General features: G+C 37.1%; 1 protein-coding gene across 3 annotated transcripts in view; it reads right to left on the reverse strand.

Annotated features, from left to right (window-relative positions):
• DPP10 (dipeptidyl peptidase like 10) overlaps positions 1–21746 on the reverse strand; it is a 1290245-nt gene that overhangs the window by 283661 nt on the left and 984838 nt on the right. The gene's annotated exons all lie outside the window — the stretch shown is intronic.

The following is a 21746-nucleotide window of genomic DNA, read 5'->3' on the forward strand; positions in this document are numbered from 1 at the left end:
TGCAGTGGAGTTTCATTGTTGCCTAACTAGCACCTATTCTTTCTTTCATTTTCTTGATAGCATTTGAACTTTCCCAAGAACATTTTCTCTCCCACTTTTTGTATGACTAAAATGATTTGAGTGGGATTGATTCCACCAAACTTGCATGAATGGACTTGATTTCTATATACATCATACAGAGGACATGCAGAGGATGCTATACTGAACATGATCACAGTGCCTGGCTCAGGGATGGGTGTGTTGTAGGAAAGAACATTACAGTTGGGAGACGAGTATATGTAATGTATATACATATGTATAATGTATATGTATATACATATGTATATACATATGTACATATGTATAATGTATATGTATATACATATGTATATACATATGTACATATGTATAATGTATATGTATATTGCAGTAAGAAGGAGTATGATGTACTCAAAGATACATTTCATCAAATGTCCCTGGGGCATAGATAGAGAAGAAAGACAGTGGAGAAAGACAAAGCCAGAGATGGAGGTTTTGAATCACTGTAAATCTTGAAAAAGATTGGACTTTGCCCTAATGTGGTGTCACTGATTGATTTTAATGATTAGAATGGTCATATTTATGGTTTTTAAAAAAATCACATTAGTTTCTGTGTGGAGAATGAACAAGAGAGGAACTGGCAGGCCTTAGCGGTAGAAAGACCAATCAGGAGCCTACTGTAGCAATACAGGTGAAAGATGATAGAGATTCTGAGGAGTGTGGTATTGGAGGGATATAATTAATAGATGTAGTCAGCGGCACATAGAAGTCAATATTTATAACATATCATGGGACTGGTGGATAAGTTTGTAAGATCTCAGTAACAGAAAAGGTCATCTTGAAGTGAAGGGATAAGGAAAGAATGCATGGAAGATAAGATCTTTGAACTAAACAATGAAGGATAGAAAAGTTTGATAAAAAGAGATGGAGATCAGAGAAGCAACATCTGTGAGCACAGTTAGTAAGAAAGGAAAAGACTAACAGTTTGGGGCAGGTCGAAGAGTAATTACGCACATTTGCGACACAAAGGGAACATTTAATGCAGACATAGAAAACAATGTCATAAAGTCAGATCTGGGTATCTTGTGTTGGCCTTGATGCCTGGTTGACTTGTTTGTACATTATTCAACAGAAGGCATTGGACCATTTAAGGTTTTCAGGAAATCAATTTATCCAAACAAAACTATGCTTTAATAGTATGTATCTGGCTGTAGTAGGGAAATAATTTCTCAAGTCCCAGCTAAGGAAAGGATTAAAAGGACCTAAGTAAGTCTTTGCAGTGGAAATGCAGAGGAAGCATTAGGTTGATTTGCTGATATCAAAACAACTGGATGAGTGATGGTGATAGGAATACAAAGATAACTGAAACCTCAGGGTTTAGTTAGATGGGTAATAATACTGTTAACAGAAACAGAAAAATTAAGAGAATATTTTGGTAAAAGAAAAGGATAATTGTAAAACTATTACAAATTTGTTATATGATGTCACTGCCTTGTTTCCATAGAATCAAGCAAACTAATTGTAACTGAGATGGGAACAAACACTGTTTCCAAATGAATAATAGTTACTTTAAAGTGCACATGTGTTTATATTGTGGACACATCCACCATGGTTATGTCATTTATGATGAGTATTTTAACTGTGTCTAATTACTGACCTCCCTCCACTTTCTGTCATTAGATGGTAAATTCCTAGAGGACAGGAACTGTGTCTTCTTTAGAGTCACTTATGTTGGTAATAAAATAGGTCTTGAGATTTGTTGAGGAAGTAGCTAAAGCTCCTCATGGCATCACTGACTTTTTGACACTGAGGTTTGAAGAATATCCCCAGAATGTTGTCTTTCTCTCTGTACTTTCGTGTCCTAATTCGTCTATTTGACTAACTTTTATCAACTCCTCCATGTATGTATTTTTAACACAATGCCAGCAAAAGAAGAAGTTATGTCGACTCCAGTTAACTGAGGAATCATTGGAAGTTGTTCTTTCATTCTTATATCTTATATATCTTATATTATCATAACTTTATTCCACTTTCCTAGTTTGTAAGAAGAATCTAATGCACAGAAGAAAACTTGCTTTAAGGACCCAAGAAGACCTAAATATATAAATTGTGATTTTAAAACCATAAAAAGCAAAAGAATTAGATTAGACGATTATAACCTTCAGCACATTTCCCCTCAAATTTTCTAATATAGGTTTCTAAATTCCAGGTACTTTTGAGTTGCCTTATAATTTAATTCACTCGGGTAAATTGATATTTCTTGTTAGTTTTGTTCTAGCTAATCAAGATTTTATTGTGTAAAAGTTAAAATGACTTATTTACTCAACTACTGTTTTCAAGACTAATTGGGTTATTAAGTAAAATGCATTTGAACAATGAAACATAAAAGAAATAGATTTTATTCTAATAAGTAAAGATGCCATTTCTACTCAAGACTATTAAGGGAGTGCTTTTCTTACATGCAAAGAAATATAAAATACGCCTGCTCCCCTAACATTTTTCCCTAATAAAATCATTTATAAGCCATTTTTAGAAAAGCATATCAAAACAAATTTAGAAATGACAAATGAGATAAGGCATTGTGTTTTCTTTTCAATATAAGCTACTAATATATCATGGAAGTCTTAAATATTCTCATGTACAAAGGGACTTTTTCAAAGATCTTTAAGTTCTAATAAAAACGATTTCAGTGCTGTAACCCTGCAAAAGCATCCTTCCAAAATGGCTTTATAATGTTACACCAGACAGCTTTTAAAATAGTTCTCCAATTATTTAACAAAATGAAAGATGAAGAATGACCTCACTGGGAATGTTATCATTCATGTCTTTCTTAGAGTTTTTCTGTAAGGCAATACTGGGATGGAATGGCTATGAGGTGACATTTGGTGTCAGGATAAAGGGTAGAATACAGAACTAAAAATGAGTCAAGGAAAGAATATCAAATTACAAGGTTCTCAAAAGCTAGGGTCATACTTTCCAAGGATTTTATAATCATATCCCATAAGGCTTAGCAGATATCAGTAAGAGCTAATAATTCCTGTTCAAATTAAATTGCATGTAGATGTGATGAAGCTGCAATATTGCAAACAGTACAGGAAGAGCTGGGAAAGACCTGTAGTCTTGCAATAGTGTAAAAAGTAAAACATCTGTCTTCCCCGAAATTTTCATGCTATCTGCTATACCATCCCGCTTTGACAGGTCTTCCAAAAGATTCAGACCTTTAGTTCCTCAGACAACACTCCCTAAGCCCTTTACTATCTGCAAAGAAAGGAGTTGAATGCAAGTGATACTGCTAGTCTTTAAGAGGTTCAATTATCAGTGTCTTTCTTTTATCCTACCCCTACTCCTATATTTTATCAGAATCATGATTATTTCATTCATTTTAATGAGAGTAGATAATCCTCTTAGTTATACCACTGCCAGGATGCAAGATAAATGAGGAGTAAGAATGTTGAAGAGAAAAGAAAAAAAAAATGATGATGTGGATAACCCCAAATGAATGGGAGGGAAGGAAATACATCTCCTAAGCCGTTGCAAGGCAACCATGGATGCATTAAAGGTTTTATAATAGTTTATCCAGATTGAGGACACCTAACAAATACAAATTCGGGATGCTCTACCTACATGAATGAAAATACATATAAACATACATATATACACAAAATATGCATACTTAATATTGGTTTAGAACAGAGCTTGATAATCAATTTACTTATTTCAATTTGAACTAAAGAAATGTTCATCTGATTGGAAACAGCCAGTCAGATAGGTCCTGGCTGTTTTACCTTTGATATGTTTCAGTGATCAACTGGGAAGGGAGGGGATGGAACCCATCAGTGTCACCTGCCTCTCAGAAGTGGAAAAAAAACCTAAAGAAAAAAAAATGAAACCAAGCCCCAGTGCAGGTCTAAGAGGTCATTCCTAAAGTTAGGGATTACTCAGAGCTTCTTTTTGCCCCTTTTTCCATTCCCAAATAAAAAGGGTATTAGCAAGGTCAAGATGGATTGGAAAAGCCCTGAGTACCAAGTAAGAGAACATGGAAGAAAGGGGATCAAGACACCAACTTTCAAGGCTAGTCCTGGGTTAGAGGGGGAAAAGGAGACCCTGTAGTTTCCTGTGATCTTGCCCAACTCATTAGTCCCAGAGGTGCCACACAGAGGCAAACACTCTGCAGTAACAAACAGGCAGCTTTGCCTGATATCGAAAACTCATGTGCTCTTTGTGAGCCTGCAAGTGATTGAGGATTTCTATTTCAACACAACAAACTTCAGAGACTGAAAATAATTAGCAAGCAGATTAAGACCTTCTGAACCTCTTCCACACTTCACTTTCCAACATTCTTGCCACACCAAGTATCTCACTGCTCTGTACACATGCTGGGCCCTTTCATGACTCTCGTTCTGTATGTGTCTTAAGGCATCTCCCCACTTCAGTTTTTTAACCCTAGAAAATTCCTACTCAATCTTCAAGGTACAGTTTTGATGTTCTTTTATGGGAATTTTGAGCTATCTTGGCTCTTGAAGATCAATCCTTGTTCCATTTATTATAATTCTTCTATTTATACAAATTTCCCCTCTAGAGTGTGAACACTTCAAGTGAAAAGCAGGAATTATATGCAACTATTTTTATTCTTAATTGCTAGCACATTTGTTGATATTCAATTATTTGAAAATGAATGAGTAGATGTGTGGGAAAAATACAATATAACTAGTATTTGAAAGGGACTAAGATACATGTGTCCTTTTTAAATTTTCTGGAGGGAATATAATTTTTCCTGCTCCTAATGATATGGAATATTTTAAAGAATAATGAAAAAAGTCCTTGAGAATTCAGAGCTCTAATATCTAGGTCAAACTCTGCTACTACATAGCTTTATGTCATTTGACTGTCTGGGCCTCAATTTCCCAGCAATAAATCAGGGTGTTCTAAGCCCTCTGTAACATAAAAATGCTGTGACTTCTTGATAACTCATCCAGAACACCTTCCTCAACCCGGAAGAAATGAAACAACTTGGGCAACAAACACTGAAGACAAACTTCAGTGGACAGCCTATGTACCAAACAGAAAACACAAGATGAAATAAAGCAAAAGGCAATATTCCCAAATTATCACTAAGCCCATTTTCGCCATTCAGTTCACCTCTGGCAGCAGGGGAAGAACATGTTGTACCTCTTTAAATGTGGAACCCCAACTTTAAGGTGTCATATGCTTGGATATCACACGTTACATTGCCCTTAAGTAGGAACTGGTCTGAATACACTTGGCCTAATTTAGCTCTGATCCAGAAAATAAACCAGACCTAAACTGATCCAGACTGAAAACTTCTAACCAGAGCTCTACACTTGATTTGAGAAAAGGTCTTAATAAATAGTTTTTGGATGTATGGTTAAATTTTGCACTAGAATAAATCTTGGGACGAGTACAAAATAATCCCCTAAGTGAGGTTTACAAGCTTGACCAAGTTGTCTTGTATTTCCTAGTGCTTCTTTTGAGATTACACTCATACCTAAATTTTAAAGATGCGAGTGCTTAGGAATTAATATGAAGTAAATGAGAAACTTGACATCAGCATTAAAGAACCTATAGAAATAGCAACTGTTTATCTTCATCTTTTGCTGAAGATGAATAACAACCTTAAGCAATAAAGATCAGCAATTTCTTATCTTCATCAGTTGTTTTTCATCATGAACACCTGTGTGTCAGGTAGCCCAGGAAGGTTAAATATAAAAATAAGAAATTAAAACAATAACAACAAATACCTGTAATTCTAGAAAGCTGACTACATTGATAACTTCCTAAGGATTATTTAATATTCTGTAAATGAACCCCATAAAAGAATTTTTATTTTTATTATTGTTTTTGTGACATAATATTATAAATAGCTGAAAGCACATTATACTTTCTTTCTCAGTTTTCACCATCTCACACTTTCAGGAAAAAAATAAGCATGTGAGAGTTACTGTTTCTTCAGCTTTTTTTTTTTTCCTCTTTACCTACACAGTGGGGGGTAAATGCTTTGGATTTTTTCAAATAATTAATTTTTTCCCATTTGACAATGCAACTGTTCAATAAAAACCCATTTAATATTAATATGTCACTTGCACAGCAGGCATTCAAATCAACACAGTGACTACTTTCCCCTACTGGTTCTTGGCAGTTAGGTTTCATCTCTTAATTCTCTCTTTTAAGTAGAAAGGATATTAATCAGATACTGATGCTCGCTGAAGGGATGTTGAGAACTGTTTATAGCAGTAGTCACATTTCCAAGTACACCTGCAAGTCATAGCTTGTGTTCCTTGATGTAAGAGGAATATATCCTTTTTACAGAGTGCCTACTGCTTTCTACTACATTCTAGGTATGGCAGGAAAAATAAATGAAAGAAAAAAATAGTATCTGTCCTCAGGGGGCTTATATTTGATGGTGGAAATACAGCATCTAATACTGCAGGGGTAAGTTTCCAATTGCATAGTCCAGAAGACAGGAAAGTTTTCCTGGAGAAGTTGTACTTAGCTGAAATGAGTGAACTTCTATGTGTCTGGCTGTTTTTACCTGAGACTTTATTGTTTATTGTCAGCATGTTTGTGAACAAAATTATGATTGCCAGCTCTCCCCAACACCAGTTCAATTCAGAACTTTCATGAATATCCACAGCTTTGGCTTTCTGAGCTTTGTTCATTTATTGAGCTGCTGCTGAGACCTGTCAAAGGGACAAAGTGGACCCCTTATTCTTTGACAGGGTGAAAGGCTAAGATTTGGCTTAGCTCGTATCATTTTCCAAATGGACTGGATTTTCGGGTGGGTCCACTTAGTGTTTGCTACCTGACATGACCACAAAAACCACAGATACTGTCTGGTAAGACTTCACCTTCATTTCCCCTTACATGAGATTTTCCTGGGATGAAGACCACACTCTGATGCAATGCCCTTTGAGTCACAGGAGATGTCATCTCTGTTCTTCCAGTAAATTCTTAAGACTTTTGTGCCCTCTGAGTGAGGTCTAAAGCCACCAGTGGGTCATGAACAATGCAAAGGAATAGATGTGTGCCTTCCACTTCATGCCAAAGTTACTTAAACAATTTGATAAAATTGGCACAAACATTTCATAAAGGGAATATAGAGCTCACTTAATCCTTTTAAAGAATCAATATTGTGAAAATGACTATACTACCCAAAGCAATCTACAGATTCAATGCAATCCGTATCAAATTACCAATGGCATTTTCTACGGAACTAGAACAAAAGATCTTAAAATTTGTATGGAGACACAAAAGACCCCAAATAGCCAAAGCAGTCTTGAGGGAAAAAAACGGAGCTGAAGGAATCAGACTCCCTGACTTCAGACTATACTACAAAGCTACAGTAATCAAGAAAATATGGTACTGGCACAAAAACAGAAACATAGATCAATGGAACAAGATAGAAAGCCCAGAGATAAATCCACACACCTATGGTCAACTACTCTATGACAAAGGAGGCAAGGATATACAATGGAGAAAAGACAGTCTCTTCAATAAGTGGGGCTGGGAAAACTAGACAGCTACATGTAAAAGAATGAAATTAGAACATTCCCTAACACCATACACAAAAATAAACTCAAAATGGATTAGAGACCTAAATGTAAGACTGGACACTATAAAACTCTTAGAGGAAAACATAGGAAGAACGCTCTTTGACATAAATCACAGCAAGATCTTTTTTGATCCACCTCCTAAAGTAATGGAAATAAAAATAAACAAATGGAACCTAATGAAACTTGAAAGCTTTTGCACAGCAAAGGAAACCATAAACAAGACGAAAAGACAACCCTCAGAATGGGAGAAAGTATTTGCAAATGAAGCAACTGACAAAGGATTAATCTCCAAAATTTACAAGCAGCTCATGCAGCTCAATATCAAAAAACAAACAGTGCAATCCAAAAGTGGGCAGAAGACCTAAACAGACATTTCTCCAAAGAAGACATACAGATGGCCAAGAAGCACATGAAAAGCTGCTCAGCATCACTAATTATTAGAGAAATGCAAATCAAAACTATAATGAGGGGCTTCCCTGGTGGCACAGTGGTTGAGAGTCCGTCTGCCGATGCAGGGGACGCGGGTTTGTGCCCCAGTCTGGGAGGATCCCACATGCCGTGGAGCGGCTGGGCCCGTGAGCCATGGCCACTGAGCCTGCGCGTTTGGAGCCTGTGCTCCGCAACGGGAGAGGCCACAGCAGTGAGAGGCCCGTGTACCGGAAAAAAAAAAAAAAACTACAATGAGGTGTCACCTCACACCAGTTAGAACGGGCATCATCAGAAAATCTACAAACAACAAATGCTGGAGAGGGTGTGGAGAAAAGGGAACCCTCTTGCACTGTCGGTGGGAATGTTAATTGACACAGCCACTATGGAGAACAGTATGGAGGTTACTTCAAAAAATAAAAATAGAATTACCATATGATCCAGCAATCCCACTACTGGGCATATACCCAGAGAAAACCATAATTCAAAAAGACACATGCACCCCAATGTTCACTGCAGCACTATTTACAATAGCCAGGTCATGGAAGCAACCTAAATGCCTATCGACAGACGAATGGATAAAGAAAATGTGGTACATATATACAATGGAATATTACTCAGCCATAAAAGGAAAGAAATTGGGTCATTTGTTGAGACGTGGATGGATCTAGAGACTGTCATATAGAGTGAAGTAACTCAGAAAAAGAAAAACAAATATCGTATATTGACGCATATATGTGGAACCTAGAAAAATGGTACAGGTGAACCGGTTTGCAGGGCAGAAATTGAGACACAGATGTAGAGAACAAACGCATGGACACCAAGGGGGAAAGCGGCAGGGGGAGAGGGTGGTGGTGTGATAAACTGGGTGATTGGGATTGACATGTATACACTGATGTGTATAAAATTGATGACTAATAAGAACCTATAAAGTTCACTTAATCCTTTTAAAGATAAAATTCCAATCAAGCCATAAAATTCCCCATTTATGCTTGTCTGTAAAGGTTTTACTTTCTCCATTGAATCTGAATGAGATCCTTGCTGGGTAGAGTAATTTTGGTTTTAGGTTTTTCCCTGTCATCACTTTTTTTTCCCCCTTTCATCACTTTAAATATGTCCTGCTACTCCCTTCTGGCTTGCGGAGTTTCTGCCGAAAGATCAGCTGTTAACCTTATGAGTATTCCCCTGTACGTTATTTGTTGCTTTTCCCTTGCTGCTTTTAATATTTTTTCTTTGTATTTAATCTTTGATAGTTTGATTAATATGTGTCTTGGCATGTTTCTCCTTGGATTTATCCTGTATGGGACTCTCTGCACATCCTAGACTTGATGGACTATTTCCTTTCCCATATTAGGGAAGTTTTCAGCCATAATCTCTTCAACTATTTTCTCAGTCTCTTTCTTTTTCCCTTCTTCTTCTGCAACCCCTATAATTCAAATGTTGGTGCATTTAATATTGTTCCAGAGGTCTCTGAGACTCTCCTCAATTCTTTTCATTCTTTTTTCTTTATTGTGATCTGTGGTAATTATTTCCACTGTTTTATCTTCCAGGTCACTTATCCGTTCTTCTGCCTCAGTTATTCTGCTATTGATCCCTTCTAGAGAAATTTTAATTTCATTTATTGTGTTGTTCATGATTGTTTGTTTGCTTTTTAGTTCTTCTAGGTCCTTGTTAAACGTTTCTTGTGTTTTCTCCATTCTATTTCCAAGATTTTGGATCATCTTTACTATCATTATTCTGCATTATTTTTCTGTTATACTGCCTATTTCCTCTTCATTTGTTTGGTCTGGTGGGGTTTTACCTTGCTCCTTCATCTGCTGTGTGTTTTTCTGTCTTCTCATTTTGCTTAACTTAACTGTGTTTGAGGTCTCCTTTTCGCAGGCTGCAGGTTCGTAGTTCCCGTTGTTTTTGGTGTCTGTCCCCAGTGGCTAAGGTTGGTTCAGTGGGTTGGGTAGGCTTCCTGGTAGAGGGGACTGGTGGCTGTGTTCTGCTGGATGAAGCTGGATCTTGTCTTTCTGGTGGGCAGGTCCACGTATGGTCGTGTGTTTTGGGGTGTCTGTGTACTTATGATTTTAGGCAGCTTCCTTGCTAATGGTTGTGGTTGTGTTCCTGTCTTGCTAGTTGTTTGGCATAGGGTATCCAGCACCGTCATTGAGCGGAGCTGGGTCTTAGCGTTGAGACGGAGATCTCTGCAAGAGCTCTTGCTGATTGATATTACATGGGTCCAGGAGGTCTCTGGTGGTCCAATGTCCTGAACTTGGCTCTCCCGCCTCAGAAGCCTGACACCTGGCTGGAGCACCAAGACCCTGTCAGCCACATGGCTCCTGTTGCTAGAGGATCCACATTTCATCTGGAAAGGACATAAATCTGGCCATCTCACTTCAGGCCTAGCCCATCCACCTTTTTTCCCTTTGTGCTTAGTCTGTTTCACTTGCTCACAGCTGGCCCCATGCAGAGGCCTTGCCCCCGGCCCTTCAGACCAGAGTTCCTCGTGAAACGGCTGAGCCAATACCTAAGCTCAGGGTGTGCGCTGAAGCTCCTCACAGGACACCCAACTCAAGATGGCGGCAGGTTGTGCCGACTGCACCCTTCTTAATGGCGTTTTCTTTTCTGCTTTATAGATCTCTCTGTACTACTCAGCAATAGAAGGGAACAAACTATTGATACACGTGGCAATTTATATGGATCTTAAGAGCATTATACTGAATGGAAAAAAAGAAACAAACACCTAAAAGTCAATCTCAAAAGGTTATATATTGTATAATACAATTTATATACCATGCCGGAGATAACAAAATTGTAGACATGGAGAACAGTTGTTGCCAGAGATTAGAGAAGGGGAGGGAGGGTGTGACTACAAAGGAGAAGTATAAGAGATTTTCTTCACGGTGACAGAACGGATGTGTATATCAATTGTGCGTGGTGATGTTAGTTATATGTAAGAAAATGCAACAGAAATATGCATAGGACATGCCAAAAACTGAGTGTATGCAAAATATGTATGCAAAATATCTGAGACAGATCTATAATCTACTTAATTTTATTGTACAATTTTTGATAAATACACTCTTCCTGGTTTTAATAATGCACAACTGTTATGAAAGATGTCAATCATGGCAGGAAGCTTGGTGATGGGTACAGACACATCTCCAGGCTGTGCTGAAAGTTCTTGTGAATCTATGTTTAAAAGTAAATAAAAGTAAAACTAAAAAGTAAAATTTAAAAAATCCCCTAGCACTTAGAAGCATCTAACATGCTGTATAAATTACTCATTTATTTTCATTATTCTCTTAAAACTCCATGTTGACAAGAAATTCTCATTTTTGTTCAGGGCTGTATCCGTGATGCGTACAACAATGCTAGGCACAGAGTAAGCGCTCTGTGAATCGGTATTGAATAAATTTATGTTGGATGACTATACTATCTTACATTAAGGAAAACCATCTTAACATTGTGATTAATATCATGACCTTTGATTCTGATCCCAGCTCTGCTGTTATCTAGCTAGTAGGTCTTCATCAAATCTCTTTAACTTTTTAGTCAATTTTCTCATCAAAAATATGAATAATGGGGCTTCCCTGGTGGCGCAGTGGTTGGGAGTCCACCTGCCGATGCAGGGGACACCGGTTCGTGCCCCGGTCCGGGAAGATCCCACATCGGCTGGGCCCGTGAGCCATGGCCGCTGAGCCTGTGCATCCAGAGCCTGTGCTCCACAACAGGAGAGGCCACAACAGTGAGAGGTCCGTGTACCGCAAAAAAAAAAAATATATATATATATTAATAATGCTTAAAAGGTTAAATTAAAAGAACACACAATAATTCAGAGATGGTAGAAGTGCCACCTGAGATAAACTTCTTGGAAATAACTACAGTAATATGTTTCAATAACTCTTACAAAATTAATATCATTCAACTCAGTGATTTATTAGAAACGTGGACACAGTTTTAAATGCTAGGATGATCATCACGACATTATTTAAATAGAGGAAAAATTTGAAATAACCTAAATATCCAACAACAGGAAAAAGGGCTTTGTGTTTTTGGTGAATTGTACAGTAATTTGGAGCATTTTTCTGAAAACAAAGACATCATTTTCTTTGATGAATGAATAATTAAGTACAGATCTAATCTGCAATAAATTATAGTAAGTTTTGAATGTCTTTTTTTTTTTTTTTTTTTTTTAATGGCTGTGTTGGCTCTTCGTTTCTGTGCGAGGGGTCTCTCCAGTTGCGGCAAGCAGGGGCCACTCCTCACAGCGATGCGCGGGCCTCTCACTATCACGGCCTCTCTTGTTGCGGAGCACAGGCTTCAGACGCGCAGGCTCAGTAGTTGTGGCTCACGGGGCCAGCTGCTCCGTGGCATGTGGGATCCTCCCAGACCAGGGCTCGAACCCGTGTTCCCTGCATTGGCAGGCAGACTCTCAACCACTGCGCCACCAGGGAAGCCCCTAAATGTCTATTCTTTATTAACATCACGACTAGCTACAGCATCAAATAACTGTATTTCTCATACCACCAGTAAATACACAAATAGTTTTGTCAATTATAAGGAAGAGTAAGTGAGCATGCATATCACTATTTTGGTCTCATGATACTGAATTTGCAAATAAAGTTATTAATAAAACGCCCTCCTCCCAGAATGTGTTATTATGCATGACAGGCATATGTATTAAGTGAAATTCAACCGCAAAAAATAAAAATCTGCTCCTCAATTCCATTTAGAGGGAAAAGCAATAACGACAAAGTGATACCCTATATTGAAAACTGTTAATGTTTTTTCATTTGGGATATTATAGGCAGAAACATTTTTCTATTTGAAAAGAAAAGTGATTAAATCATTGTCAATCAGCCAATATTCATAAATGTGAGTACAAAATTATAGGTGCAGAAACTAGTCTAAGGTGAAAAATTAATGTGAAAAGCTCTGATTATTGAATTTATCTCTTTTATGCAGATCAAATTTCACATCAATACCACTGGCTTTTCATCATCTCTGTAAAGTATCTCTTATTTTTTGAGACAGGGTCTAGAAAGGCTGTTAAGCAGAAGAAGCAGGGAATAGGTCCTCTCTCCCCGAGTGGCGAATGTTTGTCCCGCTCCTTGTGGAGTCATTCACTTAGTCAAGAAAGAAATGACAATACTGCACAGCTGCATGGAACTTGGTATTGGGGATGTCACATCAATTAAGGCCTTGTTAGAGCCTTAAATGATCTCAAAGGCACAAGAGGAGAAAAATGTGTAAAAATGTAAATTGGACATAATTCAGTACAGATAAGTAAAATTCAGTATGATTATGCAACATTTAGTTATGTTACAGGTACACTGGATTAAATCTTCTATATAAACAAAAAATGTGCTCTTAAAAATGAAGTCTCAATTTTTTGACAGTGACTGTTGGTCATTTTCTGGCTGAGTTCTTTTAAAAATGCATGGTCTCATTACTCTAGTTACATTCTCTGCTCCCTCTTTATTCAGAAATGCTCAGGTCCTTTCCATTTGGCTAAATTAAGAGTCTCCTTATACCACACACTATCTTTGAGCTGGTTAATTTACTAACACACAATCTTTACCATTTTTTTTCTTTTTTAAATAGGCAATAAAAAGCAATTAAAAGTGAATTAGCGTAAACTCCAATTAGGAATCATAACATTGTCGTCTCTTGGTATAATCAGAAAACACTACATCTGAATTTCTTTCCATGTGTACATTTTTTCTTTTACTTGAAGTTTGCTACTTCTAGTAAGAATTACTGTTATATTTTTCTGAAAAGTTGTCCTATGTTTGATCTTTTTCAAACTAGATATGAGTAAATAAAGCAAAGTAGACTGCTTTTGACATTCTTTCTATAAATGTTGACATTTATAGAAGGAAAATTTCAGGACTATATATTCTGCAAGACTTCAAACTTGACAGATTAGTAGGAGAGTCACACAACTCTTTCTTCCTGTGTTTATGCTATGATGTTTTTTAGAGGGGAAACTGCTGTCTTTCTTGGATTAATGAAAGACTGAGATTTAACTATTCCAACACAGTTCACCTGTGCAAGTTTCCTTTACACAGTGCCTATAATGGAGCGTTATCCATCCACCATTTGTAAATTTCTAAAGAAAGTAGGCCCCTGTATCATTGAACAAGTAACTGTTAGAGAGGCCTTCTTTATGCTGAGCCAAATCTGTCTTCCTGTTGCCATTTGTTTTTACTGGCCTTAGTTTTACACTAAGAAATACATCTGACTTCTATTCTCTTTGACACCCCTGCAACACTCAAGATATCTATTATTATCCCTGTCTTTTGCCAAGTTTTCTCTGTTCATAGCTACATATCTAATTCCTTCATTACAGTTTCTAAGTCTTTGAGAATTATGACTGTCTCCTTCCATATGGTCTCCAGTTGGGTACAGCATCCCAGGTGCTTTCCAACTGGCACTTAAAACATTGGGATATTTACCTCCTGTGTTCTAGAGCAGCACTGAGCAAGAGAAATATAATGCAAGTACTATATAAGTAAGTTTAATTTTTATAGCCCTATTAATAAAAAAAGAGAAAAAAGTTTAAAAATTACTAATACTTTGTATTTAGTCCAATATATACAAAAATGTTGTTTTATCATATCTTGAATATGACCTATTATTAATGTTTTACTTTTTTTTTTTTTTTTACTAAGCCTTCAAAATCTGGAGTGTGTATTTTGCACTTACAGCACACCTCAACTTAGACTAATTGCATTTCAAGTGCTCATTCAGCCCATGTGGCCAGTGGCTACAGTACTGGACAGTACAGTTCTAGGCAGTTTAATTTTATTAACTCATCTTGAAAAATATATTGATGTTTTTAAAGTTCATGGGAGAGTCTAAGTCCATACTGAATTTACGATCAATAAAAGTACCTAAGTTGGGATACCGGTTACTCTTTTCATCCTATATTTTAAGAACCAGATTTTTAAATAAAACACATGCTTAAATTCATTCTAACCATTAATAAATTTAACATTGTTGACTTGGGCTAGCATTCCCGCCTCTAGATTATCTGTAATCTTGATTTTGTAGTCTACTAAATCAACTCTCATTCTAAATTTTTATCTGCATTTTTTTATCTATTTAAATCTTGTTTAATCATATCGAATAGGAAAGAACAATAACAATAATACAGGCCTGTGCTACATTGATAGAGATGCTCACAATAATATTAATTAATCATAACTCTCTTGGTAGTTAGCCAGCTTCAAAGCCACCTGACTTCACCAACATTCAGCATGTAATCTCCACTAATGCTACAGTGAGTTCATGATGAACTGTCCAAAACCTTCATGCAATTTGATTTCTTCCTATCGGGATCTGTGACACATAATTATTCTCATCTCCTTATTTTCATGCCCTAGTATACTCCCCTCCTACTTGGAATCACAGCTGACCCTGTGTGGCCAATAGAATATAGTGGTAATGGAGGCTTATGTGGTCCAAGCTAGATCCAAAAAGGCATTGCAGACTCCACCTTGCTCCCTTGGATCACCCATTCTGGGAGAGGCCAGCTACCCTGCCATGAGGACATCAAGTAACCCCGTGGAGTGGTCCACATGGAGAAACACTGAGCTGTCAGCCAACAGCCAGCATTAACTTCCAGCCACGTGAATGAGCCACCTTGGAAGCAGATCCTCCGTCCCGTCAAGTCTTCCGATGACTGCAGCCCCAAACAACATCTGACAGCAATCACAAATGAGAATGCAAGTGGGAATGTCATAGCAGAGCCCTTCCAGAATGCACAAGATCCACGATGATAATAAATTACTGTTTTATGCCACAAAGGTCTGTAGTAATTATACAACGTTAGATTACTTGAACAAGATTGGAATGCTTAGTATGACAATGTTTTGCTAATACATTATTTCTCAAAGTATTCTAATAATTTTGTCTATAAATGGAAACAAGATATATGTATCTATGACAAAAACAAGACTTGGATGAGATAAATCAACATATTGTTAGTGGTGTTCTCTAAAAGAGGTAAATACAAGCATTATAATCATCTTTTTCATGTTTTTCAGTGTTTTCAAATTCTCTATACTAAACATATTATTTTCAAAATCAAAATCAAACAAATGCTATGTAGTTGAATTAATGATACACTGATAAATACAATAATAGCTACTACAAAAAGGAAAAGTTGTAAATTCTATCTGCCAAAACTTAGGGTTGCTCCCTTCCTTCCTTCCTTCCTTTCTTTCCTTTTTTTCGTCCTAGGATTCTTCTGCTTTAACCAAGGAAAAAAATCCAAAATTGATGTTAATATTTTTTTCATGCCTTATTATCTCTCTTTAGAAAGGAGGAGGTTAACTAGAAAGGTCATTTAGCAGCAGCAGCTACAATGGGACCAAGAAGGTGTGTTCTATGGGCACTGGAAGGCAGGAGGCTCTCAAGGTGAACTCCAAGTCCCATATGTTTGAGTTCAGTCACTTTCCTAGGCTGTGATTTCCTGAGTTTATTATTAATAGGATTATTTGAAATATTAGCGCTCCCCAAGTGCACGAATCTTAATAGCTTAGATAATTCCACGACCAGATCATGTACTCCCACAGACTTCTTAAATATTTGTCTGTAATTGTAAAGCACTGAAGTATTAAGGCTCAGAATTTAATTAGATAATTCACTAGAGAAGAGTTACTTTTTTAGGCAGTAGTGCATGCAGGATTCATGGTACAGTGAATTACATCTTAGTTAAAATAGAAATTTATCATAAAGAAGGTCTTGTCTACAGAGCTACAGACTAGTAGAAACATAAACTGAAGTGAATGCATCTAACTCTAGAGAATAACAAGACCACTCTTCTGCAGAGCATCGACTTTGGAGGACAGACATCAACACAGTAACTGTAGCACACGTATAATTGATTTATTCCTTCTGTTAGACACGGTTTAATAGATTCATTCGGTTTTGCTTTTCTTTTTAGAAAGAGCTTATTCTCATGAAGATTCATGTTCTAATTATTCCTAAACAACAGTAAATGCAATTAAAGTTTCTGACCCCAAACATAAGACATAATAAGTATGTTGGCAATGTAAATAGTTAATTTAGCTATTTATTAGTCTATTTAATATGCATTGTTAATCCAAACAGTAAGAAAACTATAAATATTAGTTTAAAGGGTTTTTTTTTAAATACTTGTTTCTACTTATTTTGTTTGTCTTAAGTATATATTATTACATATATTACACTATGGACTTTTCAAAGATGGCTTAAAATGCAATTGTTAAATAATTCAAATGGACTAATAATGTTAAGCATATTGGAATAATATATAAAATAAACTTGATTTAAATGGTTAAAACTATTTATGATTTAACATAACTCAGAATAAAGGAAAAAATAACTTTGATATTGGAAATGTCAAATACTAGATGACAATTCTTAAGCACAAATATTCTGATAATCAAGATTTCATAAAATCTAGACTGCATTATATTTTGGAATACTTTTTTCTTCCTCAGGAATATTTTCAAATTAATGGTATTAAAGTGCAACCCACAGTTATTTAGTTGGCTGTTTTTGAGAAACAACTTCTAAGAAGCAAATAGAAAATTAAAATGCATAACCAGTAAGTCTGGATGAATATAATAAATGCTACCTGAGTACTGCGAATAATTATATGCAATACAAGTTCCATTTGTCTTCTAATTACTTAATTAGAATACAGTTGATATAATTGCAAATGAATGGGAAAATAATTACACCAGATTACAGAATAAATCTATGGAGATATGTAATAACTTTCAGAAAATGGCAGGGGCTTTGGAGCTAGAAAGATGGGATTGAGTCCGAGCTCTGCAACTGGGAAGTGGGACCCTAACTAAGTAAGTTAGCATCTCTAAGCTTCCCACCTTTGTAAAATATGTTATCAGTGACTAAGGAGCAAGGATTTGGGCACGTTTAAATTGATGGACTTCCCATATAAGAGGCACTATTTGAATACTCAACAAAAGTTTGTTCCCTCTACTAAAATCCATTTTTGAAACAGGCACCAAAAAAGCAGCAGGGTAATAGATAGAAAAGGGAGTGATCAGAGAAAATAATCCAACACAAAAAAGCTATATTGTTCAGGTATATATTTTTTATAGTCCAATTGGCAGTCAAATGGATAAACAATATTTGCAGTGGAATGCTATAATAGTAGGGAAAATGAACAAGGTACTATCCAGCTATTGAACAATATGGATATATTTCACAAACATCGTTGAGTAAAAGAAGACATACACAAAACAGCACACACTGTATGAATACATATATATATATATGTAAAAACTAGAAAAAAATAATCTAAGCTGTTAAAAGCTTGAACAGTGGCCTCCCTTGAGGTGGGTAGTGACTGGAAAGGAGCACAGTAATGTTTTGCTTCTTGATCTGGGTGATAGTTACAGAGATACGCTCAGTTGTAAAACTTCATCAGACTATCCTCACAGTATGTGCGTGCTCCTGTATCTATGCTACACTTCAACAAAACATTTAAGTATGGATAATTTGAATATAAAATCACCTATTTTCTCCATCTTCCATGCATTCCTCACTAGGTCACATCTAATTATAATATGACAGATTAAGCATCAACCTTGAAGAGTAAATGAGGCCAGACCAATGGCCAATGTCAGAAAGGAACAGCTGAACGTTAAATCCAGGATTAAATTATTTTGAAATACTAAAGAGAAAATGGCAGACTCTCTTTTTTAAATGATATTTTCTCTAAATCACTGCCATATACATGGTTAAGTTCTAGCTACTTAGGTCTTTTCCCAAGTAGAGCTCTTGAATTTGAAGGAATCATTTCCTCTGAATAGGTGGCTCTCAATCTTGAGCTATATCAGAAAATCACCTGGAGGGCTTCTTACCCACAGATCTTGGTCCCATCTCCAGAGTTCCTGTTTCATTGGGCCTGGGCAGAGCCCAAGAATTTACATTGCTAATAATTCTCAGGAGATCCTGGTGCTGCTATTCTGGGAACATATATTGAGAACTATGGTTCCAGACAAAAAAAAGTTTCAATCTTGAGTCATATTATGCAAATTTACTATGCAAAGGAATCTCCTTTGTCTCTATATTTTCATTAATAAAATAACATCAACTGCTATAAAGAGAAATGGTAAGGAATGAAGGTGTACAGGTACAGTCTTTGGCACCAAGTAGGTGCAGTATTAAAAAGCAGGTATTTTCATCTTTATTTCTTGTCCTTCCCTTGTCTGAAGTCGGAAAAGTCTTCAATAGGTGGAAGAGAGCAGTTCACTTAAATTCAGTGGACTGTAAGCCTGGCTGACATTACAGTCTCCTGGGGAGTTTTTACAACTCCAGTGTTTGGGCTCTATCCCAAAACAATTAAATCAGGATTTCTGCAGGGTGGAACTCAACTCTCCAGGTGATTCTGATGTGCAGCCAAGATTGATAATCACTGTTTTAGTTTCACAAACATTGACTAAGTGTTTACAATACGCCATTCACTGCAGAAAACCCTGTGGGCTTTAAAAGGAATAAAGCAAAGTTCTTGACTTTAAGGGTCTTATAGTTTAGTCAAGGAGATGTACACATAAATGGTCGTGTTCAACGCAATGACAGAAATATTGAGAGTAAGTATGTACCACATGTCATAAAGGCACAGAGAAGGGCAACTGACCCTTGCCTGGCACTTCAAGGAAAAGTTTGGTAGAGGTTCTTGATTATTAATTCATTTTATGTTTCTATTTATTCTTTTTTTTGCGGTACGCAGGCCTCTCACTGTTGTGGCCTCTCCCGTTACAGAGCACAGGCTCCGGACGCGCAGGCCCAGCGGCGGCATGTGGAATCCTCCCGGACCGGGGCGTGAACCCTTGTCCCCTGCATCGGCAGGCGGACTCTCAACGACTGCGCCACCAGGGAAGCCCTCTTTTTTTTTTTTTTTTTTTTTTTTGAGTAACACTGTGTCAGGCATTGTGTTAGACACAATTATAGTTGTGATAAATTCTACAGTGGGGAAAGAGAGTACCATGAAACTTGTAATAGGGAAATATGACCAAATCAGCCTTGATTTGGAACAGCCAAATGGAACAGCCTTGATGTTTAAGGCACGTATGCTTGAGTTGGCATCTAAAGAATAAGTACAAATTATCAATATGAAGAAAGGGGTAGGAACTTGTTCCAGGCAGAAGAGTAGTGAAAGCCCGATGATGGGAGGGGCATGGTGTTTCGAAGAACTGAAGGAAATCCCAGAAGTGCTGAGAACAGGTTGGGAGTGGTTTGTGGAAGGTGAGGCTAAAACGGCAGGCAGGGCCTTGTAGGCTATTATGACTTCTTTATCCCAAGAAGCCTAGGAAGGTTCTAAACAGTGGATGACAATCAGATTTTAAAGATCAGCTTAGCTTGAGTGTGGGAAACTGATTAAAAGGAAGAGGAGTGATTGAAGGGAACCTGGGCTATGACATTCCTTCCAACAAGAGATGACTTAAACACACTATCCCCCCATTTTTATAAATTGAAATATATTTTGACCTATATCATTGTATAAGTTTAATGTGTACATGTTCATTTATATATTGTAATATGACTGCCACTGTAGCAATAATTAGCATCTCTATCACATTACAGAATTACACTTTCTTTTTAGGTATTTGCAATAATTTTTAGTCTCAGCAAGTTTGATGATTCTCATACAGTACTGTTGTCTATATTCACTGTACTGTGCATTATAATTTCTAGGGCTTGTTTACTACTCCTTGTAAGTTTGTCCCCTAAAATAACATCTGTCCTCTTCCCCCACCCGCCATCCCCTGGTAACCACCATTTTATTCTGTTTTAACAAGTTGGTATTTTTTAAATTCTACACATAAGTGATACCATACAGTACTTGTCTTTCTCTCCAGGCTCTTCATTCTTCTGTACCCCATCCTTCAGACAAGGACACAGATGTGAGAAACCAGGCAGGTTTCCTGCTGAGTTATTGCAGAGTAATCAGTGTTCATAATGATAGCCATGAGCCAAGGAGAAAAGTATTTAGTGAGTTCTCTTTCCTTGGTCTAATAATGCAGAAAATATACCACTTATTTTAGAAATATTTCTCTCAAATATTGTTACATCCTAAAACATAGTTGGATAAACTCAACAATCTGGATATATGAGGTGAGATTTATTTTGGTTTTGTTTATTTATTTTCCCTTTGATTATGCAGGTTTAATATCTTCTTTTAAAAAAAGAGGAAAGGGCTTCCCTGGTGGCGCAGTGGTTGGGAGTCCGCCTCCCGATGCAGGGGACACGGGTTTGTGCCCCGGTCCGGGAGGATCCCGCGTGCCGCGGAGCGGCTGGGCCCGTGAGCCATGGCCGCTGAGTCTGTGCGTTCGGAGCCTGTGCTCTGCAACAGGGGGAGGCCGCAGCAGTGGGAGGCCCGCGTACGGCAAAAAAAAAAAAAAAAAAAAAGAGGAAAATGATCAATCTGATTTCCTGCTCCTTTCTCCAGCATTTCTGGGACATCACCTGGAGGTTTTTAAGTTTGCTTTGCTTTGGTGTCAGCTTCTGTGTAAACAGGGTCACCAAGTGATATGGGTCTGACAGTTCCTGCAATTGTGACAAGTAGTCTGGGCATAAAAAAACAAACTATCAGGAAGCTTCCCGGCCGCAAGTAAAAGCACTTCAGCAGGGGCAGCCAGACTTAAGCTCTACCATTGCCAGTAGACTTCTCCTTTTGCAGCAAACGGAATAAATATCACTCTTACAGTCTTAAGGATCACA

The sequence above is a fragment of the Orcinus orca genome, chromosome 7, assembly GCF_937001465.1.
Source record: "Orcinus orca chromosome 7, mOrcOrc1.1, whole genome shotgun sequence".
NCBI classification, from domain to species: domain Eukaryota; kingdom Metazoa; phylum Chordata; class Mammalia; order Artiodactyla; family Delphinidae; genus Orcinus; species Orcinus orca.